The 22,768-nt window shown below is 42.0% G+C and overlaps 1 protein-coding gene across 1 annotated transcript in view; it reads right to left on the reverse strand.

Annotated features, from left to right (window-relative positions):
* The window catches only part of CAMTA1 (calmodulin binding transcription activator 1), a 1,317,854-nt gene that overhangs the window by 1,033,171 nt on the left and 261,915 nt on the right, over positions 1 to 22,768 (reverse strand). The window lies entirely within an intron of this gene.

Below are 22,768 nucleotides of genomic sequence, written 5' to 3' on the forward strand. Positions count from 1 at the left end.
GTTGCTTCCCAGCTGCTGTCTCCTTGGTGAGGCTGGACCCCCATCTCTGCCAGAAAACACCGGACTTGGATGGTGCCTCTATTTTGATTTTGTTAAGCTCTTTCCATTCAGCCTGCCATACAATCATCATCAAAGCACTGGATTTCAAAAGATGAGTCGGTGGCAAGGACAAAGATATTTCTCTGTGGGAAGAAAACACCAGACACCATTTCAGATACTAAATGTCATTAATTTGAAGGAGGGACAAACAGATGCCAACAACAGGTCTGCACTTGTGCAAGGTTGTCATTGGAAAAGTTTTGTCTGTCTTCTTCTGAAGCTGGACTCATCTTTCATCATTTTCACAAGAGACGTCACATTCCCTCGGCTTGACTCCCACCCCCCTGAGCCAAATCATGCAAAGATTAAAAAGAAAAGATAAAGCCATACTCCACTCCAGAGAGAGAGAGAGAGAGAGAGAGAGAGAGAGGTTAACCTTTCCCTCTACTGATAACTTAATCTATTGAGCGGTGCTTCAGAAACAAGAGCAATGTCAGCAGAGTTTAAGGCAAAGATGGAGGAAATGTGGGCACCTGAAGGTAAATTAAATATTTATAAACACAACAACATCACTGCAGATAGAATTACTGATTTATTAATAATTTCCATAAAAAGCCAGTGGGCGACATCAACATAAGTCATTGCTCCAGCTCTGGGGCATGATATGGCCCATTACCTCCAGCTCCAAACGGATCTGCTAACATGAAATTGGCACGGATTGGGACTTAAATTAAGGCTGGACTCGTACACATTTCCCTTGATCTTGGTGATGATACAACATAAAGCTGCTGCCCTTGACCATCAAAACATGCAGAGAGGGGGCCTCTGTCTCAATTCTCTCTGCAGCGGGGGTTTCCAGAGGGCTCATGGTGATGCAGCAGCCCATCTGCCCAGAGGCTCAAAGCTTTCCTCTGCAGTGAGCCTCCTCTGGTCCTGGACATAACGGGAGGTGACACCTTTGACCAGAGGCACTAAACCTGCCCTTGAAGAAAAAGAAGAGACGCTTCCCAAAATCAGGTTAGCAGAGCAGGTGAAAGTAGAAAATGCCATCCACACCATGCAGTCTGAAGGCCACAGACTCAAGTAGAGATCAGGATTTCCTATAATCAGCCACTACCACCAGGCAGCCAGTGACCGGTGACCCAGAGCCCACGCTGCCTCATTCTGGAAGCCCAGATCTTTCACAAAGAACCTGGCAAGCAGAAACTTGTGGCCAAAATAGAGCTCCCTCACTGCACAGATTCCTGTCACCAAGTGCAGCTAAAGAAGCAGATCGACCAGCACACTATTCTCTCTCATTTCTGAAGCTGTTATGTTCCATATTCTATTTCTTCTCCTTAGAAAACACCTTCCCTGAGGTCTTGCCACAGACAGACACCACCTCCTTCAGCTGGCCCTCCCTAACTATCCATAGTGGGGGGGGGTCGCCTGCCCATGCTGTGTGCTCCCATGGCACCGCACCATCCTCCATTGTGTATGATTTATCACTTTGCAACCTAATTGCTTGTTTACTTGGGTAGCATCCCCCACTGGATCATGAGCTCCTCGAGGGCAAGGAATATGTCATCACTGATATATCCCCAGGACCTAACTGCATCCTGACAGGCGTTTGTTAGGCAGATGGATGGACGGGTGGGTAGATGGGAGGGAAGGAGGAAGAGTGGGGGTGAGAGAAACAAATATGCAGGTAGAAGTGAGTCTGGGTGTCTGTGTGCATGTGTCCTGAGTGTGTTGTGTCTTTGTATAGGTTTATTTTTAGGTGAGGTAATAGCTTAAAAGCAGCAAAATGCAGCAGTTCCTAAATAAACCATTACCAGTGCTTTAATTAACTCCAAGCCACTGTAGCAAGGTAATGTAGTATCACAGTTAAGAGCACATGCTTTGGAAGCAAACAGACCTGGCTTTGGGTGCTGGCTCTGCCACTTGTTAGCTGTCTGATCTTAAGCACATTGCTTACTGTGTAGAAACCTCAGTTTTCTATGAAACTGAGATAACACCACCTCATGGGGCACTTAACAGGGAGCAACAATTCTTAGGACACTGACTGGCACATAGCAATGCCCACAACCACAGCTACCACTATTCTCATTTTGAGGTCCATGTGATGTGAGCTGCCTGTCTGGAGGCCCCTGATGACATAGCAGGGACCAAACTGGTGCAGCTCAGAAGCTGCCACCACTGCTGGACTTACCTCCATCTATCCCCACCTTCCATCCCTTTCTACCCTCTATGCTCACAATGAATGGTAACATCACAGTGGCTGTTCAGAGTTAGTTGGAGTTGATCCTTCCATGTATCTATTGATGCCCATTTGGCTTCACAAAATACTGACAGCAGGCTGTGGCTGGAGTCAGTGAGTGGATAAATTGAGCCACTTATGTATATCAGCCCATCTACCTGAATTTCAGAAGTCTTGGCATCCAGAAAATAGGCTGTGCCAACTAGAACCCCTTGGATCCATATCCTTACCTTGGATTATGCCACAAGCTAAGTGACCCCTCCTGGCCCAGAATGATGGGGGCACAATACATCCCAGCCACCTCCAGATTAATCACAGCATTCTGAAGACCCAAACACCCAAAGAAGACCTTCATGAACATCCCTCGCCCAGTGCTTACCCCAACCCAGCAGGTACCCCTGCCACTACTGCCTTTCAAATAAATAAACCCCCTGGACCACTTATTGCCTTCACTATTTACTCTAAAAATATTTTTTGAGTACCTATTTTGTGCCAGTCAGTGAACAAGACCACTGCTCTTAAAGAACTCAGGGTCAAGTAGGCAATAGAGACAAGTTAACACGATGGAGCAGCATAAGCACCATTACAGAGTCACTAGTCCAAGTCAAGTCTGTAGCCACACCCAGCAGGTCATCTCAGGTCTAGTGAGCTATTGTATGAGCAAACAAAGCCACAAGAAGTCACAATGATTTATGATCTAACCTTTGAGCACTGACCACTGAGCACTATTACCTCCAAGGTAACAATACCTCCCACACGATGCCCTTTGGTGGGGCATTCATCCCACTTAAGAGCAGCCTTTCTGAGCAAAGGAAACTGAGTGCCCAGACCCACGTAATTGCCTCTGTGGTGCTCAAGTTGGCTGCCTGGCTTCCAGCTAGACTTGGCATGTCTGAGTCACCTATCTACTCCCAAACTCATGCTACCCAGTCCATGCAGCCCATTTCCCTGATGCAGGTCTTGGTCCACCTCATCATCAGATGGGCAGACCATGGGCCAGACCCACCCTCCCAAAGCTAAGGAGCATATTGGGAAAATGGATATGTACATGCCAAAGAACCAGAGAATACTAGATGTTAAATAGTGTAGACCAAAGTAAGGACCGTAAAAATTCAGAGTAAGAAGAGTCAGCCGGGCCAGGAAAGGGGATAGTTTTGTGAGGGAAGAGAGATTTCATCATTTGTGTCATCATCACTATCATCACAATGGTTAACATTAATAGAATGATGTCTAAGGCCTACCACTCTAGGACTTTATAAGGGATAATCTCACTTAATCTTCATAACAAATCATGAAGCAGGAACCATGCCTGTTTTATGGGTGGGAAAATTGAAACACACAACAGTTAGGTGGCTTGCCCAAGGTCATATGGCTAATCTCTGTGCAACCTGAACCAGAACAAGTGTGGAATGATTCTAGAGCCTACACTTTCCACTACTGTTCTATGATGTGCTCAGAAGGAGGAAAAGAAACTAGCACATGGAGAGTCATGCTTTCTCCAACACAGTTTAAGAGCCTCCTGCTCCCCACTGACCCGGAGGCACTTCATTCCCACGCCACCCTCAGGGAACCGAGGGAAGAAGCCAGGCCAAGCATCCATCAGTGGAATTCTCTCCTTCCAGCAGGATCATGTTCATTTTCACCCAGAAGTCCTTGTATGATTCATGAGACCATCTACACTTCAGTGACAGGGAAAATCCCTTGTATTCAGAAACCATTTACTTAAAATATCTTACAGTGCAAAAAAATAAAATAAAATATCTTACAATGCAAAGAAAAGCAACAAACAAAAAGAGAGACAGTCAAGCTAAAGAAGGGAAAAAAAAAAAGATCTTCAGCCCAACTGTCTGGCCTTTCCCTCTTTCCTCAAAGCTCCACTAACCCAGGGCTCCAAGGAAGGCAAATGGAAAGAGATCTGGTCGACCTCATTTTTACAGAGCAGGAAACCAAGGCACAGAGGAGGAAGAGACTTTCCCAAGGTCAGTATTTGTGGCTGCCCCAAGCTGGGAACCAGGGCTCCTGACTCACAGTGCCTGCATGATCTTGTTGGCTCTCAAAGTCAAGTCTGGTCCAGGAAATTCATGGAATGCTCAAACAAAAAGGGAGCTTGCCCCCAAAGAAGTGAAAACAGGAACTCAAGCAAAATCATGTACACAAATGTTCACAGCAGCATTATTCACAGTCACCAAAAGATGGAAGCACCCCAATGCCCATCAAAATATAAATGGATACACAAAATGTGCTCTATATCCACACTGCAGAAGGCTGTTCAACCATAAAAAGGAATAAAGTTCTGATACATGGATGAACCTTGAAAACATGCCAAGTAAAAGAAGCCAGAAAATAAGAACACATATTGTAGGATTCCATTGATATGAAATGTCCAGAACAGGCAAATCCATAGAGATGGAAGGTAGACTGGTAGTTTCCAGGGGCTAGGAGAAGAGGGCAATGGGGAGTGACTGCTGATGGATATGCATTTTCCTTTTAAGGGGATAAATTTGTCCAGAACGAAACTGTGGCGAAGGTTACCCAAAATTGTGAATGTACTAAATGCCACTGGTGGTAATAAAAAAAGAACAAGTAAAGAGTATAGATATCCAGCTAGGTGTGGCACTGGGATGCCAGCCCTCCTTCCCACAAAGTTGGACCTGAACCCAATGGGCTATACCCATGCCCACAGGCCTCCTCCAGCTCCCCAGCTCTCTTAGTATCTTTCCTCTTGGACCCTAAATACTGCAGCAATGCTGAGAAGAATGACCCGACTGTCAAGATGAAGGAATTCACTGCAGGCTCCAAAGCAAAGACTGTCCAGCTTGCAGATTTTAAATGTTCACTTTGTCCTTTGGACGTTCAAATAGAAAAACTGCCGCCAAAGTATGGTATCTGTGTGTGGCAGGGGCTCTGCGAATAAACTGTGGTGAGTCCCACAGGCCTCTATATCTGCTTGGCACCAGGTTCAGCCCCTGCAGACCAGGGAGGTGGGTGGGTCCCTCCACAAAGTACTGACCTAGTCCCATCCAGGAGGATAGAGGCAGAGGAACCAAGGGGAAGCGTGGCTCCACGCTTGGCATCATTGTCTTGTTAAACACTGCGTTGTCGTGAATCTCCATCATCCAAAAGCATCATTGCCTAATTGCCAAGTAAGGCTGGGCTGGTTTGCCTCCCGGCTGATGAGGGCCAATGGAGGACTGCAAAGCCCCCTTTGGGTGACAAGCGGACTGAGGTCATCCACAGGGGCTGCCCTGAGACTGGCTCTTTTTGCCTCTTCCCACCTCAGCCCGTAGGCGCTGATTCTGCCCATGTCACCTGCCTGGCCCTGTTCATAACCCACCTCCCCCAGGGAATCTTCTCTGCTGCCTCACTCCAGTGAACTCCACTTTCCATAACCTCAATAATGGTTGCACCATTCCTGGCCTCTCAGAACACAGTACCCTCTGTTGCTAGCATTTCTGTGCCTGCTGTTCTCCCTTCCTAGTTTTGCAGCATCTGGGGAGGGCCTGAGCCTCTGAGTTGCAACACTGTAGAGCCCCAAACAATTCTGTACCTAGACATAACAGCAGACCTAGCAATGTAGAATGAAAGAACTCCCAGTTCCTTTGTAAAGGACGCAAACAGAAAGAGCCCACGTCTGAGCCTACTCCTGCTGCAGGTTGGGGGTTGTGAAGGTAAACAGACAAGGGCGCGGTTGCTATCAAGGATCTGTGCCCTGTGTGCAGAGGTGCTACAGAAATGTCTGCTCAGCACTCCACAACCAAAAGCAGCACCCAGCCAGCCCATCAGTACCAGAGCAGCCCTGTCCAATAGAAACAGAATGTGAGCCACAAATGCAAGAGGGCCACAGGTTTGATTTTTAAATTTCTGGAAGCTATATCTTCAAAAAAGTAAAAACAAACACAAGAAATTAATTTTAATGATATATTCTGCCAATATATTTTATATTTTAACCCAGTAATTGCCAGGTAAGGCTGGACTTATTACTAAATCATTAAAATCATTATTATGATTTTGCTAAGTTAAAGAAAGCAGTCGTGAGCTATTTTGCATTCTTTTTTGTACTAAGTTCTCAAAATCCAGTGTGTACTTTCCACCACAGCCCATCTCAGTTTGGAACTATCATACTGCAAGTGCTTAACGGCCATGTGCAGTTGCCACACTGGACATGCAGCCCTAGATACAGACATCAGAGAAACCCACAAAAAACAGTATGTCTGCATTCACAGGGCTGACGGGGAACCTCGTGTGAATGCAGAAGCAGCCACAGCAAAAACTTCCCCAGAAGCAGGGCTCATGCCCCACTGGTCCCCCTCAGAGGTGAGGAGCCATAGTCCTACCTCTGATGCGTAGGGAAGCTGCATCTGCTTGGGAGAGGATCCAGGATTCTCAGACAGGCTGAATTCACCCCCATCTCTCAGCGCAAGCTCGCTGTCACTTCTATTCTGTCTCCAGAAGGAGTCTCCCACTTTGGACACTCCACAGAATCATCCAGTCCTGAGAAACTGGTTTCCCCTTCAACGATTTTGCCTGGAACAGCCCTCAGAAAAAGGGAGGGAGTCCCACCCAGATCTCCCTGGGACAGTACACCTTCAATCTGTCTTCAAGGCATGCGTTCAATGTCAGGGAAAAAGTAGGGTCAGTCTCAAGGGGTCTTTAGAGCTTATTGGGACAAATTAAATAGACAAAAACAAAAAAACTATTATATAGAGATATGTTTTGTTTTTATACTCCTGAGTCCAAGTAATAAAAATATCTGTAGTCTACACAATCTCAGATATTTTTGCACACTAGAAAAATGAATCTTCAACCAAGGGATAATTTTTAAAGTTTATTTTTTATGAGAGTTCTGCATAAGGGTTTTATCTGTAAGGGACCAAAGCTGGGGGCTGAGGGGAGGGGAAGCCAGGACTCTCCTAGCAGCTGGCCCCAGCATCTGTTGGAGCCACGAAATGCAATTATATTACTCCCAAACGAGAAGTAAAAATATCTTGTTTCCAATACTCTTGGTTTTAAGACTCATACTTAATGTCCTCTGGGTATTTCAATGGTGCCAGATCTCTGTGTTATGTACTTTATTAGGGATGTGTGAATGTCATATTAATGACTTCTAACCAACATGTTTATAGTGGAAGCACATTTTCCCAGAACCCACCGCTCACTGCACTTTACAAAAAATAATTGGCCTTAATTTAAATAAATAACCATTCCATAACCCTCTCCCAGGGGCATCTCTCACCTGCAGGGCACCCCATACATAAAGCTAATGGGTCTCCTCCTCCATGATAAATATTCCAACCCTAGGTCCAATAGCACAATGTCCCTTCTCTATACATTCCTGTCCCCATCCACTGACATACTTCCCAAGCACCCAGCTGGCCAAGGCAACATCCTTTACAGGATGTTCTGGGTTCCCACTCAGAGGTCAAAAACATCACCCCAATCATGCCTTCAAAATGACCAGCTCTTGTAAACAACTAGAATACAGAATAATGGTTTATATTTTTTATTTATAATAATGGTAGCATAGCTCTATGCTGATAATTTATGAGATTGGTGGTGATTAAGATCTCAGGGTTCCAAGGGCATCCGTAGGACTTTCTACAAAATGGTAAAGTAGCAATCCAGGATAAATTCCTGACAGCCTGAGCTTCCACAATAAAGCCTGGTCCAGTTGGCTATCTTATTTAGATATGGTAAAGCATTGTCATGACCATTAAAGTGTCAATCCCAGCAGAAACAATGAACCCTCATAAAAACATTCAGAGAAAGATTTGGTGAAGAAGCAATATATCCAGTCTTTCATTCATTTCATTATCCGTTCATTGGTTTGATCATGTGATGAATTACTGAGCACCTACTCTATACCAGGTCCTATGCAAGGCCCTAATGATACAGGCATATGAGTAATGGTCCTGGGAAATACAGCTGGGAAGAAAGACAGGGCTGCAGGATCCAGGGCTATTGTATCAACCCCACAACAGTTGTTGATGCCAAACTAGCAGCACGGATCATGTGTCCATGCTGAGAAGAGAAGTGAAGGTCTCACCAAGGAGCTAACATTTAAACTGGGTCTTGAAGAATGAGTAGGAGTTGCCAGGCTGACAAATGGTAAAAACATTAGAGAAAGGAAACTGTGAGTGCAAAAGCAGGAAGGTGGGAGAAGCAAATGTGTTTGGGGAACTTTGAGCAATAGGAAGTATAGGTAGAGTCTGCAGGGCCTGGGAAATGACACAACCCAAAACTGGAAGGTTAGGAAGATAACAGACTGGGGAAGAATTAAAATGACCAGTGAATGGAGTTTTACCCACAAGAACCAGGGGAATCATTGAGAGCTTTCATGTGGAGGGGAGATACAAGAAGAGCTGTGCTTTAGAAATAGCACTCTGATCGTGTGATGGTGGGGAGGGGACTACGGCCCAGAAAGGTGAGAATGGGATCTTGAACTACAATGTGGGAAAGTGGAGCAAAGTTGAATTTTTTCAAACGTGAAGTAAAGATGCTTAAAAGCCAATTGGCCTGAGCAAATGAGGCAATGAGAGCCTCTCCAAAGCAAAGAAGCCCAGGGTGCTGAATGTACCCAGAGATGTGCTGATTTGGTCTACACAGTATTTGTTCCCATTTGGCATATTTGCCAACATTTCAGGAGATTCCAGCTTCTCTTGAAAAATAAGATCTGGCAATTCTGGGCCCATGTTCCTGCAGAGTATCCACTGGTTGGAGCTGAAGAGCAGCTGCCCCTTTCTGAAAGCTCATGCCCATCCACCTGGCTGGCTTTCTTTACTCACAACACCTGCTTGAACCTTGTAGGCACATGACTTTGTGGCTGATGTTTCTAGCATTGAAAACAACGTGGATTTTAAGACATAAACCATATAGGTTATTCAGAAAGAAAATGCATTTAGAGCAATAGGTTTTTGAAGAGAGATATGTTAGGGGCATCTGGGTGGCTCAGTTGAGTGCTCAAGCCTTGATTTCAGCTCAGGTCATGATCTTAGGGTTGTGGACTGGGCCCTGTGTCAGACTCCATGCTCAGTGATGAATCTACTTGAGATTCTCCCTTTCCCTCTTTCCCTCCCATCTCTCTCTCCCTTCTTCTTCTTCTTCTCAAATAAATAAATAAATCTTTAAAAAAAAAAAGGAGATACATTAGCCAGAGCAGTCATTGCCCTAATACAATATTTGCTAATTAATCTGGACCTAAGATTGCCCCACCTTCTATTTCAATATTATGCCAGTTGTCAATGAGTATCTTTTAGCTCCAATTTCACCCTTATTTGTACTGTTTTGTGACACTGACAATGGGCCCTGTAAACATTTCTCCTGGACCAACCACTTCACAATAGGGAGCAATGAAGTCGCCCTACAAGATGACAGTGGCAAGGAGACATCTCTTTCCAGTTTCTGCCCTCTATTACTATTATTGTTTTTAGATTTTATTTATTTATTCATGTGAGACACAGAAAGAGAGAGGCAGAGACATAGGCAGAGGGAAAAGCAGGCTCCATGCAGGGAGCCCGATATGGGACCCAACCCCGAAACTCCGGGATCACACCCTGAGCCAAGGACAGATGCTCAATTGCTGAGCCACCCAGGCATCCCTCTATCACTATTATTAAGATCATCATTATTATTCAGAGTGGGAGCCCAGTGGCCATGCACATGAGCTCCAGCAACATCCCACAGCACGCTCCCTGGTAGGCTGTGGTTCTGGTCCTCCCAATATGCTCAAGCAACAACAGGTTACCTCTACAGACCGACTGCAGCCCATACCCTTTGGCAGCCAGCATGTTCCTGAGTTGGATAGGTGCTCTGAAGAGGTCTAAATTTCATCCCATGGGGTTCACAGAATTGTTCTTGTCTTTAGATCAATTATGGTCTACTCTTCCTCAACCTACAGGTAGTAGCTGCTCTTCCAGAAGTATCTGGTACTTCTATTCTATTGGTAGTCAACTACCCTTTATTAGTTAACAATTCTTTATACTAAATTTTCTCTGTTCAAATAACCAATATGGTTTCTGTGTCCTGACTGGACCCTGACTGTTAAGAATCATCCACAGTTCTGAGGATACTCGTGAACTCACTGCTGTATCATCCTAGAAAACATACTAAAAAGAACAGGATAATGAAAAGACACCTCAAGGAGAAGCATGCCTTGGGGGGAGTATCCAAGTTACCCCAGTGAGGACTCTACAGCAAGTTTCCCAGATAATCAGTCACACTGTAGGTTGTTTGAAAGGTATTGGAATGATGTGTACCCTTAATTTGTGAGAAGATCTAATCTGCCTTTTTTGGGGAAATAAAAAGCATTTCTTGTAGAATAGAAAAATGTCACTCCATCTCCCTCTGCCTTCGTAATTTGGGTCAAGTGACTTGACATTTCCTCACCTGAGCTCTGGGATAACACACTGTATATACTACATAAGGGTAATATATGCAGATTCTAGGCACATGATTGTTGGGCTAAAACGTTTTTAATCAGTTCTGTTGAGGTATAATTTACAAACAAAAAATGAAACTCCTTTATTCATTCATTCATTCATTCATTCATTTTGCTGGAAACTCCTTCTGATGTTTTTCTATGGCAATGTACTTTATTCTTATTTATTTATTTATTTATTTATTTATTTATTTATTTATTTAAGAGAGAGAGTGTGTGTATACATGAGTGGGGGAGGAAAGGCAGAGGGAATCTCAAGCAGATGCCCCAAGGAGTGCACAGCTTGGACACAGGGCTCAATCTCACAACCCTGAGATCAGGACCTGAGCCAAAATCATGAGTCAGATGCTCAGCTAACTGAACCACCCAGGCACCCCAATGCACTTTTTTAAAAAATGAATACAATGTTATATTAGTATATGGTGATATATTAGTACATATTAGTATATGGTGAGTTTACAATGCTCACCATAATAAGTATAGTTACTACCTATCATCTGTAAAGTTATTACAAGTATTATTGACTATATTCCCTATACTGTACATTTCATCCCTGTGACTTATTTATTTCATAACTGGAAGTCTGTACCTCTTCATCCCCTTCACTATTTTGCCCATCCTCCCCACACCTCTCCCCTCTGGCAGCCATCAGTGTGTTCTCTGTATTTGAATATGTTTCTGATTTTTTGTTTGTTCATTGGGTTTGTTTTTTAGATTTCACATATAAGTGTAATCACATGGTATTTGTCTCTCTATGTCTGACTTATTTCACTTAGCATAGTAATCTCTGGGTCTATCCATATTGTTGTAAATGGTAATATTTCATTCTTTTTAGGCTGAGTAATATTCAATTGTGTATATATATCACTTCTTCTTCATTCATCTATTGATGGACACTTAGGTTGTTTCCATATCTTGACTAATATAAATAGTGCTGCAATAAACATTGAGGTGCACATATCTTTTTTTAATCACTCTTTTCATCTTCCTCAAGTAAATACCCAGAAGTAGTATGGCTGGATCATAGGTTACTTCTATTTTTAACTTTTTAAGGAACCTCCACACCACTTTCCACAGTGGCTGCATGAATTTTCATTCTCACCAACAATGCAGGAGGGTTCTCTTCTCTCCACATTCTTACCCAACATTTGTTATTTCTCTTCTTTTTGATACTTGCCATTCTGACCGGTGTGAGATAACATCTTATTGCAGTTTTGATTTGCATTTCCCTCATGACTGGTGATGTTGAACCTCTTTTCATGTGACTGTTGGCCATGGGTGTGTTTTCTTTGAAAAAGTCTATTTGGGTCCTTTCCCCAAGTTATGACCAGACTGTTTCAATTCATTTTAAACACATAGTTCCATGAATGTTAACAAGTATATTATGTATCTATCATCACATTTAGGACATAAACTGTTTCCAACACCATGAAAAGTCCCTTCATGCTCCTTTTCCATCCATCTCTGTCATACCTCCAGCCTTAAGCAGCCATTGATCTGCTTTCTGTCATTGCAGATCAGTTTTGCCTACTCTATAATTTTATATAAATGAAGCCATACAATGTATTCTTTTTGTATCTGACTTCTTTCATTCTTTCATTGTTTCAGAGATTAATCCATGTTGTTGTGTAGTAATCCATTCCCTTTTATTGCAAAGTATTATTCCATTTTAAAGATTTGTCATCATTTGTCTGTTCATTCAAATGTTGATTGACATTTGTGTTGTCCCACTTGTAAGCTGTTATGAATAAAAATTCATAAGGAATTAACATTCATTCAAAAGTCTTTGTGTGGGAATGTGTTTTCATTTCTCTTTGGTAGAAACCTAGTACATGGAATCACTTGGTCATAGGGCAAGTATGTGTTTAACTTTATATGAAACTGCCAAACCACTTTTCCAAAGTGTTTTCACTATTTTATATTTCCATCAGGAATCTATATGAATTAAAGTTGCTCCATGTCTTTGTCAACACTTGGCACTATCAAGCTTCTCAATTTCAGCCCTTGTAGTAGGTATGTAACCATCTCATTGCAGTTTCAATTTGCTTTTCCCTAATAAATAATGACATAACATTTTTTTCATGTGCTTATTGACCATTTACATATTTTCTTTTGTAAAGACTGTTTTAATTTTTGTCCAGTTTTTAATGGGGTTGTTTGTCCTTTTTGTTGAATTGTAATAGTTTATTTTGTCTTTTGGACATGAGTCCCTCATAACATTTACACATTATGTGTGTTTTCTTCCCATCTCTGGCCTACTTTTTCATTTACTTAATGATACAATCAAAAAGCAAAAGCTTTGTTGTTGCTTGTTTTTTCTTTTGAGAAAGAGATGGCAAGGGGGCAGGCAGAGGGAAAGGGAGAGAGAGAATCTTAAGCAGGCTCCACGCCTAGCACGGAGCCCAACATGGGAACAAAAAATCAAGAGTCTGATGCTCAGCCAACTGAGCCACCCAGGTGCCCCAAGGAGAAGTTTTTAATTTTGCTCAAGTTTAATTTATTGTTTTTTTTCTTTTCTCAAAAGCTTAATTTAAGAAATCTGCATCTACTCCAAGTTCTCTGCTTTCTTTTGGGAATGTTTAGACTGTATTTAGTGTAATTATCAATGTGGTTGAGTTGAAATTTACCATCATACTATTTGTTTTCTATTTGTTCCGTTTTCTTTTGTTCCTTTTTTTTTCTTGGCCTTCTGTTGGATTAACTGTTTTTGTTTTTTTTTTTTTTTAATTTTTAGTATTCCATTTATCTCCACTCGGCTTATTAGGTTTGCTTCTGTTTTAGTTGTAGTTGCTCTAGGATTTACATTATGCATCTTTAACTTGCAGAAGCTACCTTCAAATAATACTAGACCACTCCTGCATACTGCAGACTAAACACGATACTTCCACTTTGCCCCTTCTCTCATTCCTGATATTATCTGTTGTCATATACCTTACTTCTCAATTATGTTCTAGACCCTTCAAAGCAGGGATCTGAACCACTATTATCTTTTAAAGAAATCAAAAATGAAGGAAAATATCTTAGGTTTACCTAAGTAATCGAAGTAAAATATCTTACATTTACCATTTTTAGCACTCCTGTTTTGTATAGCTCCAAGTTTTCATCTGGTATCATCCTTCACATTAAATTCCTTTAACATTTCTTACAGCACAGGTCTCCAAGCAATGAATTCTCTGATGTGTGTGTGTCAATGTGTGTGTTTGTCTGTCTGTCTATGGGAAAACATCTTTACTTCACTTTCTTTTTTTTAAGGATAATTTCACTGAATATGGAATTCTAGGCTGACAGGTTTTTTCTCTTTAGGACATAAGAGATTTTACTCCACTGTCTTCTGGTTTGCATGGTTTCTAATGTGAAATCTGCATAAATTCTTATCTTTGTCTCTTGTGTTGTGTCTTCCAGCCCTCTCCCCAGCCCAGCCTCTGGTTGACTTTAAGATTTCCTCTTTATAACTGATTTGAAGCAATTTGATTATGGTGTGCCTTGCTGTGGTTTTCTTTATATTTATCTTGCTTGGGGTGTATTGAGCTTCTTGGATCACTAGGTTTATAATTTTCATCAAATTTGGAAAACTGTCAGCCATTATATCTTTAAATAAAGAGTGGTAAGCTTTGCTCTGGCAGGCATTTGAATTACTTGTAGATCAACTTGATCCTCTTAAGACTTATTCTTAATCTTTGTAAAGGTGGGTTTACATACCTCTTATTCAAGAAATGTTTTAGCTCTACTATTATTTTTTTTCCTTCTGTATTATATATCCCATTCATCCAATCTGGCTGCTCAGAATTTGAACACGTCCCAGTCTACATGAGTTCTGGGAATTTTTCACCTTACAGCCGAGGTGTTTTAGCCCAGCCTTGGGAAATTTCAACAGTTCAATATCCAATAGCTATTTTCAGAGGACCCATGTAGAATTCTGGAGCACCTTCTCCACGAGGCTTTCTATTCTCTGACATTCTGTCTTCTGATACCTGGCCGTCTCAATCTCCTCCAATTCTGATATCTGTCTCTTCAACTCAGCAAGATGACTGTACTCTGCTTGGGGTAACCTCCTTGAAACCACACTTGAAACACCTCCAAGCTGAAATACCAAGTGGTTTTGGACTCACAATATCCTCTGGGGAACCAAAGTCCTACCCTGACTATTGCATAACATCTGAAAATATTCCACGTATTTTGTCCAATTTTATACTGTTTATAGCGAGAGGAAAAATCTGGTCCCAGTTACTCCACCAGACAGCAGCAAAAGTCTTTACCATGAATTTTTAGATTTTTAGATTTTTGTTTTATTTTTTTTTTTGAGAAGTCAGCAATCTGGTGAATAAAGGACATTGCCTGGGTTAAAATTTCAAGGGTACTACCATTGCTGCCTCAGAGAGAGGTTACCCTGAAGTCTATGGGGATCCAGGCTTTCTCCAGTATCAAAAAGTGGGAGGAAGAGATAATGTCCAGGGACAATTGAATACTGATTCTGTCTTAACAACACCTACCCTTCACTTCTACCCTTGGATGAAGATGTAGACTTGCTGATCTGACAGATTCAGTTCAAGAATCAGAAGAGCCTAAAAGAGCACAGATTGTTGTTATAAGTCCTTCCAGAATAGTGATATAAACCTGAATATAAAACAGAAGCAGTGTTGCAAGAATTTGGCTTCTTTTTCAACCTTGGCAGGATTCTATCTGTAGAGAAAGTGTCACTGACAGCCACACACTGCCAACTCCCATTAAGAACTAGGGACAGGGGAAAAGCCATGTAAAAATATCCTGCATCTGCTGGTCTTTGTGTACCTACCTCCCTGTAAAATAAATTCTGAATCCCTAGCTATGAAAATCAGGAATTTATTTCTGTGTGTGTGTGTTCTCTTCCTATCAATAGATAACCCTACCTACAATGCTAAAATCTCTACCTCTGCTCTAGCATTAACCAATAGAATCCTTTGGAAATGGGTCTTAAATCATTCAAAGAGGTCAGAAAAGGACTTGAAGGTAACAGATGATGGTTCTGAGAGCAGAACTCTATAAGGACAGAGTAAAGGTGGGCATTTTGACTTGCTCTTGGCTCTTCCTGCCTCCCAGCAAAGCAGAGCAACTGAACTCTGAACAACTAAATTTCCTTGCAGAACAAACACTAAGACTCATCCTAACCCCTCCCCTACCCCAAATCCAATAAAACTAATAAAAACAGAAGCAAGCCATCTTAAAATTAACACATCCAAGATACAAGCAGAAACCATTGATCAAACCTCCTATCTTCCCTCACAGCCGACAGTTTCAGAGCAGCCCTAACACCCCATAATGGAATCCCATTATCTACAAAGGAAACTCGTTCCAGAAGAGAGCCACAAACAAAGAAAGAATCAAAGGAGGCAGGCAAAGGGGGAGACACCAGCACTGGCCTCTGCTCTCATAGGAGGGGTACAACACTCAAGCTGAGAGAGCCATTAGAACTGCAGCAAGGAGGAGGTACTTGCCATAAGTTACAGAGCTGAGAGTGAAATTAAGGAAGAGTCCAATGGGGAAGAAAGGCTTGAGAGCCTACTTTTCTCCATCTGTGCAAAAGCAAAACAAGCTCATTTCATGTAGGAAGGAAATTGAGTCAACAAATATCTGTCCTTAAATTCCAGAACCGCCTGAATTTGGAAAATACAGGATTTTAGCTAAAGTAGGGAGCAAGTAAGATTAATTAGCAAATGCCTCAAATCTTTAATTCACACTTCAAACAAACAAGTTAATTGTGTAGCTAACAGAGCGTGACTTGATTATAGGCCACTAGTGGCCATTAATAGATGAAAGGTGTTTGGATTTCAATAGTGTTTGGATTTCATAACCTGCCTTCATAAAAGAAGTTAAGCTTAGTCACCACCTCCATTTGCTAACACCTGTGATCATGAATCCCACATGGCAAGCAAGCACCCCCAGCTTTGAGCTTTTGGAACTGAAGAGTAAACAGGAGAAGAATTCATGAATTTTCTAGAGGTAATTGTTCTACTCTGCTTTGAAGAGCAGTTGAGTTTGGTCTCAGAAGGCCTTAACATATGCATGAACACAGCCTTCCTAGCTGACACACAACTCAAAAGGCCCACTACTATGCTGTTTCAACAGGAATCCCTTGGGAAGAGCAGCACAGGACCTGCCTCCAACCTGAAGATAATACTGATCAATCATGCAGATACCCTACCCCCAAAGACACAAATGTAGGTCCATCTCAGGCCTTAATTAAAACTACAAATGGGAGATGCATCCAAACCCTGCCCACTGATAGTCTGTACAGTCTTCTCTTTGACAAGCTGGGCCCTACCCTCAGAATCTCAGATTACTTTAAAAGGAAAAAAGAGATCTTCCTCTTCTCTTGTTTCTTGATAATATCAAGGAGTAAGATGAGTGATAAGGAGCCCACAAGCATCATACTGTGTCATTTGAAGAGCAGTATAGGCTGCAGGGCAGAAAACACAGTCAATCAAATCTATCTTCCTGAGAAGGTTGTGATGTGATGATGCACTTAATGTCAAAACTTTTATTAAAAGGGAGCTTGCTTCACAAAGGGTCACAACATGGCGATATCAATAGAATGAGGACTGAACTGGCCTTTTTCTCTGGTCATGTAAAAAAGAAAAGGATTCCAGTAAAGGGAGACCTTCCCTGTCCAATGTCATAATAGTCTACGAAGTCATTCCCAGTGGATCTGCAGCCAGCTGCACCTCCAAGGGAGTAGCCTTGATATAATATTCTTAGCTTCACTTGAGCTCCATTAATTCCTTGGAAATCTGGGTTGGTCATTATGGGGGATAGAAACCATGAAGAAGGCCTAGGCCCTCTCTCTAAACAGCTTTTGATCTTGGAAGACTAGGTACCTAAACTAGAAAGTGGTGGAGACTCTAAGACCACTAAGATCCAAAGTGGGCCATGGGAAATCCAGGAACAGCCAAGTGAACACAAGCTGGTGGAGTCAAAATAAGAAAGCAACATGCAATGCCAGGGGAGAGAGTATATGGGGATGCTGTCCTTGGTTCTGAATCAAACTTGTGGTTCCAGGGCAGCAATTTCTTTTCTTTTTTTTTTTTTCCCAAAGATTTTATTTATTTCATGAGAGACACAGAGAGAAGCAGAGACACAGACAGAGGGAGAAGCAGGCTCTATGCAGGGAGTCCAATATGGGACTTGATCCCAGGTCTCCAGGATCAGGCCCTGGGCTGAAGGCGGCGCTAAACCGCTGAGCCACCTGGGCTCAAAACAGCAATTTCTTACTGCATGCCATAACCCATTAACCCATTAGTGAATCCTTAAATCAATCTAGGGTGGGAACTGATATTTCTTTGGAATGGAACAGAATGGAATGGGGTGGGTTGGGGTGGGGTGGCATGAGGTGGCATAAGGTGGCATAAAGTAGAGTGGAATGGAATGAAACATATCAGAGTACACCACAGGTAGCATTGTCCCTTGGAACTTCTGTTCAGATAGTTCATCACAGGTAAATATATATGTGTATATTCTGAGTCAGAACATGAAATGTATTTCTAGATGTCAAGGACAGATGTTGGGAAATAACTGCTCTAGGGTACAGTTGTTTCTTTCCATACTTGAATAGGAAGACTTCTCTCCCCCGGAATTCTAATGGAAGTTGTAACTAAGAAGCAGTGGTAGAAGAGAACACAGGATGAAAATCAAGAGAAACAAATAAACAGAAGACCACAACTACTAAGAGATTGTAAGAGAAGGGATGGGGAGAGACTTTTGATGAGTTATATGAGTTACCTAAATTGCTGGGATTTTACCCTGCAAAGTTGAAGTAGGAGGCATGCCTCCCACATCTACTCCTAAAACTACAGGCATTTCAAAAAGAAAGTAGTTGCCTGGCAAACCCAGGGAACACTGGCTGTTTTATTACCAGTTCTCTCATTCTTTGGTCCTCACATTCAATGAAGGACTTTAACTCAGCCTTAAAGGCTTTACTGTAAACTAGGAATAATGACTATACCTGTGTCAGAAGGTGATGATGAGGATTAAAAGACTTAAGTTATACCAAGTACTTCAAACAAAGCCTGGAACTCAATAAATGCTATATAAGGGTTAACTTTTTTATTTATAAATTCCTTATGTGTTTTTTAATATCTTATTTAAATTCATTTGCCAACATATAGTATAACACACAGCACTCATTCCATCAAGTGCCCTCCTTAATGTCCACCACCCAGTTACCCATCCCCCCACCCTCCTCCAGGGTTAATTATTATTATTATCACTTTACTTTGATATAGGTTTATGTGGCAAACTCAAAGATTTCATATTACCCAGCCATTAAAAACATGCATGAGAATTTAATGCCTAATATACAATATTGGGGACAAAAACTCAGAAACAAAGCTATATAGTTTCAAATACATTTTACACATATAAGCAGTATATCAATCTCAATTATATTTTAAATAAATCTCAATTATATGAAAAGAGTTCATAAAAATATTGGAAAAAATCTACTGAAATGTTAACCGCAGTTGGATTTGGGTGTGAGGCCTTAGATAAATTTCTCTTTTGTACATTTCCTTCAACTTTTCAGGTTTTTTTCTACAATTAGTATGTGTTTTTATAATCAAAAAGAAAATACTTCAGAGACTCTAGCTCAAAGTCCAAATAGCTTTCATCTTGAAATGTGCCATTCTGCAAAGCAGGCAATAAAACAGAATACAGGAGTGGGTACCACAACACACCTCATTTGCATAGTCATGCAGATAAGCCAACCACCTAGCAGGACTATGGTACTTCTGACTTTCTGATCTTTCTGTGCCACTTCACAACTGCTGAAAATGGGGAATTTACCTAAACTTTTGATTTACTTCCAGCCTCAGGAGGGCAGACTATCAGAGATTACCTGAAACAACCCTGGATGCAGACACACCAGCTCAGATCCTCCTGCCCACAACTCAGCCATGGAAGTCAGGTAACAGTACTGGCAAACATGCAGGATCCCTACTATGTGCCAAGCACTGGGAGTGGAACAGCATCTCATTTAATCTTTCCCAACAGCTCTATGATACAGGCATTATCCTTGTCCCTTTTCACAGAAAAGGAAGCTGAGAATTTAAAAAGCACAATAGCTGAACTATGGAAAGAGCCCAGATGTTCACCAACAGATGAATGGATAAAGAAGATATGAGAGTGGGGGAGATGGATAATAGACAAAATGGAATATTACTTGGCCATCAAAAAGAATAAAATCTTGCCATTTGCAGTGACATGGATGGAGCTAGAGTGTATTAAGTTAAGTGAAATAAGCCAGTCAGAGAAAGACAAATATTATATGATTTCACTCATATGTAGAATTTAAGAAACAAAACAGATGAACATAGTGGGAGGGAAAAATAAACTAAGATGGGAAAAGAGAGGGAGGCAAACCATAAGAGACTCTTTTTTTAATTTTTTTTTATGATAGTCACAGAGAGAGAGAGAGAGAGAGAGAGAGAGAGAGGCAGAGACACAGGCAGAGGGAGAGGCAGGCTCCATGCACTGGGAGCCCGATGTGGGATTCGATCCCGGGTCTCCAGGATCGCGCCCTGGGCCAAAGGCAGGCGCCAAACCGCTGCGCCACCCAGGGATCCCCCATAAGAGACTCTTAACTCAAGGAAACAAACAGGGTTGCTGGAGAGGATGTGAGTGGGGGGATGAGGTAACTGGGTCACAGGCATTAAAAACACTTGATGGAATGAGCACTGGGTGTTATATGCAACTAATAAATCACTAAATTCTACCTCTGAAACTAAAAATACACTGTATGTTAATTAAATTGAATTTAAATTAAAAACTTTAAAAAAATTTTTTTAAGTAACATTACCGTTCTATCCTATACTCTCCTTCAGGGCAAACTCCCTTCAAGAGTGTCCATATTGGCTGCCTTCAAATCCTCTCCTCTCATACTTTCTTAGGCTCATTCCCGTCACATTTTTACTCCCACCATTCCATCAAGACGGTGCTTGTCACAGTCACCAATGGCTTCCACATTGCCAAAGCCAGTACTAATTCTGAGCCTTTACCTTGCTTGTCCTTGCTTGTAGAAACACTGTCTTCACTCAGGCTCTCAGACTTCCATCTCTCTCTCTTGGTCTAACTTCTACTTCTCTGACTGCTGTTCTCAATATTTTTCACTCATTTCTCCTCATCCTGCCCTCTAAACACTGGAATGCCCCAAAGTTCAGTCCTTGGACCTCTTCTCCATCTCCCCCCAACCCCTGTCACCTCATGGAAACTCACAGCTCCAAACATCATCTCTACACTAATCAGTGTAGATTAAATTTCTACTTTCAGGCTGGACTTGTACCCTGAACTCCAGACTCAAATATCCAACTACCTATTAAATACCCACCTGTGTACCTGCTAGGCATCTTAAAATCCACATGCCTCACATGTGAGCCCTTGAACGCACCCCTCCACCCACACACACACAAAACATCCTCTCCCTATAGTTTCCCTATCTCAGCAAATGACACCTCCACCCTTCCAGTGGCTCAAGCAAAATACCTGAGAGCCATCCTTGTCTCTTCTGTTTAGAGATTCATGAGCAAATTCTGTTCATTCTACCTTCAAAATATGTTCAAAACCCAACATTTTCCCCACCTTCTTTGCTGCCCTCTTGGTTCCAGCTGCCAGCACCTCTCACCCAGAGGATTGCAATGGCCTCCTAGCTGGTCTCCTGGCTTATGCCATATCTTCCTTTAAGATGACTCCTACCTCACTCAAAGTCAAAGCCAAGGTCCTCACAGCAGTCTACTAGCCCTGCATGATCTGGCCCCACTCCCTCTATGATCTATTTCCTACCACTCTGCTACAACCACGCTGCTCCCTTGCCACTTGGGGGACAGACCAGGATGCTCTTGCCCCAGGGCCTTTGCATTTGCATGTCTCTAAACTTAGAAGAGACTCTTCTCTCAGAATTCCACTTGGCTCATTTTCTCACTTCTGGATCTCAAACCAAAGGTTCCCTTATTAGTAAGGCCCTCCCTAATCACTGTATAAAATAGTAACATTCCCCTATGTACTCCTTGTCCTCCTCACCCACATGACTTTTTCCTATGGTATATATTACCACCTCATATTCTGCAATATACTATACATATTGCTATACTGTTTTTTTTAATTGTCCCTCTCTGTTCTTACCACAGTCCCCACTAAAATACTGACATTTTCTCCATTTTGATCACAGTCCCTGGAAAATACTGCTTGACCCAGATTCAATAAATATTTATTGAATGAACAAGCAAACAAACAAATAAGCCTGTTCAAGGCCATCTGGCTAATAAATTCTGGTGGCAGATTTCAGACCTAGACCTTGTGTCTCCAGAGCCCACACACATCCTATCTACATTCTCCTGCCTCTGGTTTCCAAGACATGTTGCCTGACAACCTTACAAAATCAGAAATATCCAACCAATATGCAGCCAGGTAAGAAGTCGGTATGAGGCCCTATGTGGCTAATAGAACCAAATATTTAAAATATGAGGTTTGTACCAGGAAATTTAGGACATATGATCATGATGCTAATAACATGCATCATGTAACACAGTTTGGATGAGTTCAGTATTGAGAGAGTGGTCCAGGAGCTGATCTCCATGCAGACCACACTGCACACAAAACCCCAGCAAGCATGTAACAAGGATTTACCCTTGACCTCAAGAAAGCTCAGAAGACACAAGGCAGATAGGCCAACACAAATCTACCTTTACTATCAGAGAAATAGTCCAAAACCCTGATCCTACCAACAAAGCCACTATCCCCTACTTCATCCCTCAAAGACTGGATTGACAGTCACCTTCATCCTCTCTGCTCATTTCCTGACGACCCCAGGCAGCATGGCATAGGGTATTTGCACCACATTATGCCCCAAATCCTTTGCTTTAATTGGTCCTAGGCATTTCCATTTTTAGCTTCTTTCACTTATTTGGTTTAAAAAGTTAATCTCTGCATGATCCAATAGGAGTCCAGAGAATAGATAAGATAGTGAGACTAATCTACAGCATTTGTGTTTAACGGTTAGATATTAATTGACTTTTTTTAAGTGTGTAAATCGG

Source organism: Nyctereutes procyonoides, unplaced genomic scaffold (assembly GCF_905146905.1).
Source record: "Nyctereutes procyonoides isolate TBG_1078 unplaced genomic scaffold, NYPRO_anot_genome, whole genome shotgun sequence".
In the NCBI taxonomy this organism is placed as follows: Eukaryota; Metazoa; Chordata; class Mammalia; order Carnivora; family Canidae; genus Nyctereutes; species Nyctereutes procyonoides.